The sequence below is a fragment of the Gymnoscopelus braueri genome (assembly GCF_963280865.1).
Source record: "Gymnoscopelus braueri genome assembly, chromosome: 8".
Classification (NCBI taxonomy): Eukaryota; Metazoa; Chordata; class Actinopteri; order Myctophiformes; family Myctophidae; genus Gymnoscopelus; species Gymnoscopelus braueri.
The window spans coordinates 11,080,539-11,088,342 of NC_137609.1; the positions used below are offsets into that span (position 1 = coordinate 11,080,539).

Genomic DNA, 7,804 nt, shown 5'->3' on the forward strand with positions numbered 1-7,804 from the left:
AGAGCCTCTACTTTCCCTTGGGCCCCCTGGCAGTTCCCTCCTTGAAAACATGTGACATACAGTATTTTCTTGAAAACATGTGACATACAGTATATCACCAAAGCTTCCTTGCTATACTGTACATTTACTGTATATGTTTGGAGGCAAGCTGAGCAGTGGCCTACAAAACTGACAGGCAGCCGTCATAAAGCATTGGCTGTCAATTCATAGGTCATCACCCAGCTTCCTATTCAACGCTGCCCACACTATGACATTCTCAATGTCTGAATGGATGTTGTGTGACTGTCATGTCCTAGAAGTAAGCGCTGCATGTCACTGTAGTCTGGCACTAGTCATGCACTAATCATTTAATGTTGGGTTACTTGTGTCACAATGCCAAAGCCTTTTATGAACGCATTTTGAATTTCTGATTATTTATGATTGACCGTTTACCACCTCCCTGGATGCATAAAACTTTATTGAATGGTGAACTTTGAAGCCATCTACATCTCTCCTTAACCATGCTACAATATACAAGTAAAGTTTATTATTCCCTCTTTTTTCCCCTCCCCACTTCTCTCTTACTTGATCATTCCTAGATGACCGTAATACTATTGTCATTATGCGTAACTCTGACCCAGCCACGACTTATTTCTTGAAATGTTGGTGACCAAGGTACCGCCTAATTCTATATTTACATCTGTTGTAAGTCACTGTGGGTAACCCTAACCCTAACCCTGTAAAAATGTTCCACTTATTTTCTTGTTTTGTGATCTTGCGATCCACCTTGGATCCACCTTGGATCTACACCATCCACTGTGGATTGACATTATATACAGTATACACCCACACTACTGGGGGCAGATTGTCTATGTAAAGTTTGACTATGTTTATACCTGTTACAACCACTGTTAATATACTGTTAATATACTACTATTAATAATATTAATAATAGTATGCTTTGACCACATTTATATCTATACCTGCTAATAGCTCATACACCAGTCTTTAAAAGAAAATTATTATCATTATTACAATTATAATGTTTTGCTCCTAGCTATATCCTTTTCTTTACTGTAATCTGTCCTGTGTTTCATATCTGCGGTACTGCCATGACAACTGAATTTCCCCTGTGGAATCAATAAAGGTCTATCTATATACTATGCACAGAAAGGAGAAGCCGTCATAGAACTACAACGATGCAGTCTGACAGAGATAAGGTTTTACAGGTAAAATGGCATGTCGGTTACAACGCGTCCCCGCAGACATCAGGTCAAAGTGTTCTGCTATATTTATTACCCCACGTCTTCACAGATTGAGTGTCACGGTTGTCTGCGGTGGCTCCTTGTAAGTAACAGCACTTCCACTGGAACAGAAGAAACTTCCACATGGAGTTGCTGTTACATTCAGGGAGCGCCAATGACGTCCAACCCCCACAATACACAGTTCCTTCCTCTGTGTGAGAGACAGCGCTGCAGTAGACAATGGGGTGTGTATGTACAGTGTGTATACCACACTGTCCCCCCTTTCCCGCTCAGAGGTAGTAGCCGGTGCTGGAACATCTGAAACGCAGAGAAGCAGAATAAAGACAACGTTAGCAAGAGTAACTGCAGTGGTGTCAAGTCAGGACTTGGACTCTGCAACAGAGACTTCAGTTTATCTGAGCAGCCTGGAGTTGTAACTGACTTTGACCCATTGATTTCCTCCTCCCAGTTTTATGACTTGAAATGGACAGCATCATCAGTAACACTCCTCCAACAGGCTGGCCAAAGGGCCAAGGCCTGTGCAGATAACACAGGTTTTATGGTGCTAGTCAACACGAGGGCCTTTTCAATGTGTGAACATACACATGGGTGTGTCTGACAGTTAGCTATTAAGTTCTGACCCTCTCATATGACTTATACTCATTTTCCTTTACTTCATAAGTCCAAAAGATGTGTTTCACATTTTGAATGTTATGCTGTCAGTTTAAATCTAGTTTAAGTTTTATTTTTCTTCAACTATCATTTTATTTAGCTTCCCTTTTCAACCCTCTCTTCATATCTGACACTCCCTGCTGTATCTCTGTAGACTTTGCCTGGCAGTAAATCTCTGTCCACCTCCTTTGCACCTTGAGAAAAACAAAACAATAAAGCAATTAAAAAGGCACAAGCTGCATCTTGTTAACCAGCCCGTCTTACCTTTAGTTAAAACTTGTCTGTGTGATTTATTCTCCTTCATAGTAGTTTCAACTATAACTACTTCAACTATATCTCATCACTCCCCACCTCTCTATCTCTCTCTGTCCCCCCCGCTCCTCTCTCTCTCTCTCTTTACTGTGTGTGCTATATATGTGCATGCTGGTTTAGCATTACTATTAGAACTAGGCCTACTCCATATATCACGTTCTACTAGTGCCAAACAACAACGGCAAAATAGCCTACTATTTCCTACATTTCAAATGAACCCAATCACGGAATTATGAGATATATTAGCCATTATGGATGAGAAATCAAAGTTTTTTTTAAAGCTGAAGCACACACTGAACAAGAAGGCTAGTCTTCCTCAAATATTACACTATAGCCTCTTAGGGAAGTGGAAGTTTAACCCAGGAAGTAGTTTACTTGATACAATAAGACATACTAGACATTGGATTATGCCATACATACATACAGTGAGGAACTGTACCTGAAATGTACTCACCCTCAGATGCCATTATGGCCCAGCGGATCTCTCAGGAGGAGCGTCTGGGGGCCCTCGACGCAGACACCATTCAAGGCGATAGAGCGGCATAACAGACATGTGGAAACACATTGCACGACAGCACTCAAGACCATAAATGCAAGAGTAAGACACCCAAAGGCGAGAGATCCCCCACCGAACGATTTAACAGCAGAGAGATGGAAGTTTAGGGGTGAATATGTCAGCGACGCAATGGGCCTGAGAGGCAGAGCAGCCAGTTTTTGAGATCAGGAGTTGTTGGAATAGTTAATTATTAAACATCCAGTCAATATTTAACAGGCCTGACGCCCTGCCCCTCAATCTAACATCCTGATTCCATACTGACACTGAGGGTAGGGCCTCTCTACCTATACAATGTGAATAAAATACATCTTACAGGTATATAAGTGTGTTAATCTACTGTATCATCGATGGGTATTATCTGCTATTTATAGTCCACTGTCTGTATGTTCTGAAATATCAGTAAGTCTGCTGTCTGTGAGCCCGTGTTAATTGTTAAAATGATGAGTTGTTGCACCACAAGTGCCAAACCAAATTCCTTACATGGACCTCAGTTTAGTTTGTGCTCTTATTCAGAGTGGCAAAAAAAATTCCCAACAACGGTATATCCTATAGTATACAGTGATTTATGTATTTATTTACAGCGTGATTCCTAGAGGCCGAGCCATCTGAGGGTCTGTCTGTCTTGAATGTGTTTCAGCGGCTAATCTCGGAAGCCAACTGGACTGTCCAGCGGCACATTTCTGAAACTTTGCCCAAACATCATACATGACTAACCTCATAGACTGGAAACAGAAAGTCTGAGATCCACCCGCCCTTCTTGTTTTCATTGCAAATGACGGCAAATTAAGACACCCACTCACCGCCAAAGGGGAGAATTCTCCCCTTTTAATTTTTTTTTTTAATTCTGTTTTTGAATTCCTAAAAAGTTTCTCTAATTTTTGAGTATAAATTTATAACCCTAACCCTAACGAATTAATAAAAAAAAAATCCATTCACTTCAATGTTAAAAAATAAACGGACAAATAATTCACATTGTTTCTATAAAAAAATTATTAAAAACCCTGGCAGTGGGTGATTTTATTATGAAAAAACTTTGGCGGTGAATGTGTTAAGACAATAATGAATCAAAATTACCGACATTTTGGAATTTCAAATCAATTAGGATTCAGGTTGAGACTCTGAATGTAAACATAAGGTTTTACTTATTATAGTGGTTTGGCATAATATATTGTGGGATTTTATTATTTTTGGTTATCTATGCACTGCTATTGAGCACAGGTAAGTGTGGAAAAAGCACTCTAATGTTTTACTTAAGTAAAAGTATCAATACTGCAGTGTAGAAATACTCTGTTACAAGTCAAAGTCCGGAATTAAAAATGTACTTGAGTAAAAGTACAAAAGTATTGGTATCAAAATGTACTTAAAGTACCAGAAGTAGAAAGTGCTCAGTATGCAGAATGTCTCATTTCACAAGTTTTCAAATGCATAAAATGTATAAACATCTTTTGAAAATAGCAGATCTACAAGCTCACAATGCGTCGCATCGCGACGCATTGTGAGCTTGTAGATCGGCTATTTTCAAATGGCCAAAATGTATATAGGGCTGAGGTGGTTAATGTATGTTTTGTAATAATAATCTAAATCTATAAAAGTAACTAGTTACTAAAGTTGTCAAATAATTGTAGTGGAGTAAACGTACAATATTTGCCTCTGAGATGTAATGGAGTAGAAGTAAAAGTACTGGAAATTGGAAATACTCCAGTAAAGTAAAAATACCTCAAAATTGTACTTAAGTACAGTACTTGAGTAAATGTACTTAGTTATACTTTCCACCACTGCAGGTAACCTAATCTTCCATTTGAAGTTGTGTTGCACAACCGACAGTTTTTTATATCGGTGGGGAGAAGGCCATTATTAGTTTGACCTGATGAAGATCCAGTATGTATTTTAATGTAGTTTGATGCCTAAATAAAAGATGAACTGTGGAGTTCAGGTGTGCAGGCTCTACTTTCATGCAGTACACAGCTCACACCTTCATACATAGTTACATGGCAGGATTAGACGTGATATTAGTAATAGTTAACCATGTATACTTACTTGTGTGTACAAGATAGCAAAAATAGCAGATCTACAAGCGTTCTACGAGTGTTGCTATGAGACTTGTTGTGAGCTTGTTGTAGATCTGTAGTTTTTGAAAACTGTGACATTGTCCAAAAATAGGGATGCTGCTAGGCTGAGATTTTTGGCGACACCATTGCGCGACAAGTATTGTGTAGCTATACCCCACACATGCTGATAGGCCCACTTCATTATACACACATTAACTCACTCTTCCGATTGCACACACAGGCACACACCCACATCCAGATCTAATTACTGGAATAAGCAAATATGAAGTGCTATTAAGCAATAGCCCAGAAGGAAGGACAAGACTCTGGACTCTAGTCACCAAACAGGACAAACATACAATAAAAAGTCTTATGAAGAAAAGTGGTACTGTTTTGTGAAGAGAAGTTCACATCTACGTTCTTATGTGTACGGTCATATGAAATCATACAGATTGCATGGACAAAACATGGCAAATGTGCAATCAATATTTGTTTCCTTTTTTTGTAATAGATATTTATATGGTATGCAAACATGAATCAGTTTTGAATGAGGAAGCCTTTTCAAACAAATAAACTTGAACTGGTATCCTTCAATTTGAGTGTAGACTACATAGAACACACATTATTTAAAGAACAAAGAGCAACAGCAGGAGTGTATAAGAATGACAATCACATAATGCAGAACACAGCATCTTTTATTTATTAACTGAGTGACAGATTGGTGATGAATATCTGTTTACACACACACACACACACACACACACACACACACACACACACACACACACAGAGAGAGAGAGGAGAGACACTTTAAATCAGGCAACCTTTTGCCAAAAAACATGTGCAGCATAGACAAATGATCCTAGAATAATACATGCAGTACGTATATGGTATCATTGTTCTTGATGCTGGATTTACCCAGTTTTACTCCGATCTAAACCCATGTGCTGTGCAGTCTTCCCTTTCCGGTAGTAAATCAATTTATTGCTTTTTAAAGCTGAGATTCACTGTTTGTAAAATGATACCCACTACCTCAATTAAAATCACAAGGGATGCAGTATTTGAGTGTATTGGCCTACTGCAATTGATAAAGCAACTGATTTCTGCTGATACACTAATTTAATATACAGTGTGTGTGTGTGTGTGTGTGTGTATATATATATACACAGTATATATATATATATATATATATATATATATATATATATATATATATTACTTCCGCCTCCTCTTTCGTTCTTACTGGAGTCATCTTATCTCTGAAGTTCAAGGAATTGGTGTGCTAGTGTACAGAGTCCAGTGTCACCAAAGGAGAGTCACACAGAGAATAAAAGGTGCAATGTATCCAGAAAGCAGATAAAGCGTGTCTCTTACCTTTGAATTGACTGTACCTCAGGTGATAACAACTTCAACCGTGCTTTAGATGAGATAACAGCAGCAATCAGCTGCACATGAAATAATCTCGTAAACAGATGCAGGGTCACATGCGATCTTATAATCATTGGAGTTTAATTTTATGACAGAGAATCAAGACCTCAGATGACATACAGTATCATGATCAGTATCATAAACTGCACGTTGCAGTTTCTTAGGGAGAAAAAAAAAATTGCACTTATTTTCACATAATGTTCACCTAATTGTGCCAAATGTTCACCTATTATGACAAAGGAAAGCCAATGAATACTGTTAAAACCCATCATTCTGTTGAGTCACTGAACAAGCCCCAAAGACAATCACATAATACAGCAAGGGCCCTATTTTCACCGGTGCCTTACCCATAATCCCTAAAGTTCTTTGCCATTTTTTACTATTTAAAAAAACATTTTCAAATAGTTCAACTACTAGCCGATCTTACATCGACACGTTGTGAGCTTGTAGATTGGCTATTTGAACTATTTTAATTTTCTTTTAGAAATAGTAAAAAATGGCAAAGAAGTTTAGGGATTATAGGTAAGCCACCGGCGAGAATAGGGCCCCAAGAGTATTTTCCCTCCTTCTAAGTTCACATTTTACAGTACAATATTGCTCTGTGAGATGCAGTGGTGTTTGAAGTATAAAAAAAAATGGAAATACTCAAAGTAAAGCGCTGGGGTTGAATCTTGAGGGTAGACATCTCAGGTAATCTGGGACCGGTCAACGAATGTTCCCAGAGTTAACACAAAACATGGTGAGGCAGCCTTTAGTATATGACACAAGTATAGTTGGAAGAAAGCTTGTACCAAAGATCAAGGCTTAAAAAAAAAACATCTTTGCCAATGATTTAACATTTCAGCCTTCATAATTGCTGATGTTAAAAAAAAAGTTAGTTTTAAGATATGAATTGTTGATTCTGAATGATGGAGTATCATGTTGTAGGTAGAAAGGAACCCCAAAATAAAAGGTGTGCTGCATGTAACATGGGATCCAACACAAATATGTTCAGGGTACGTTTAAAGAGATCAGGGGGACAGAACATTTTTGGTAAATATTCAGGGAATGTGTGTTGGGACACCACATAATATAATTGATAAAACCATAAACTTGATAAACTCAAAACACGTTCTGGAAACGAATGCATTTTGGACACAAAACCAGTAATGACACCATGTCAAGTTCTGCATGTTGAGTGAACAGGATAAATGCTCTTACATTACATAATACAATAAAACTGATGGTGTATTGCAGATAGCGTGCAACTTTGCCGAGTAGAAAAAGCTACAACAGTCTTTGATCTTTATTCTTGTCATTTTATACATCATTTCTCAAATAGTTTCTCCTAAATGCCTTAAAAAGTGTATAAATGTGTCATCATACAATAAGTGTGAAATACATTTGCCTTGTTTTTAAGGCAGGGAAGCCGTTTGGAATTCCAGGCTCCATGAAAACATGCTTGACCAACCAGGCCCTTGAAATCCAACATCTGTTCTAGTTTGCAATGCATGAACCATGAGTTGTTTTTTTGTGTGTGGCAATGAGTGGCACACACAAAAAAAAAAAGTGTAGTTCTCAGTAAT

The 7,804-nt window shown here is 38.1% G+C and overlaps 1 long non-coding RNA gene across 1 annotated transcript in view; it reads right to left on the reverse strand.

Annotated features, from left to right (window-relative positions):
- The window catches only part of LOC308090621, a 306,248-nt gene that overhangs the window by 22,067 nt on the left and 276,377 nt on the right, over positions 1-7,804 (reverse strand). The gene's annotated exons all lie outside the window — the stretch shown is intronic.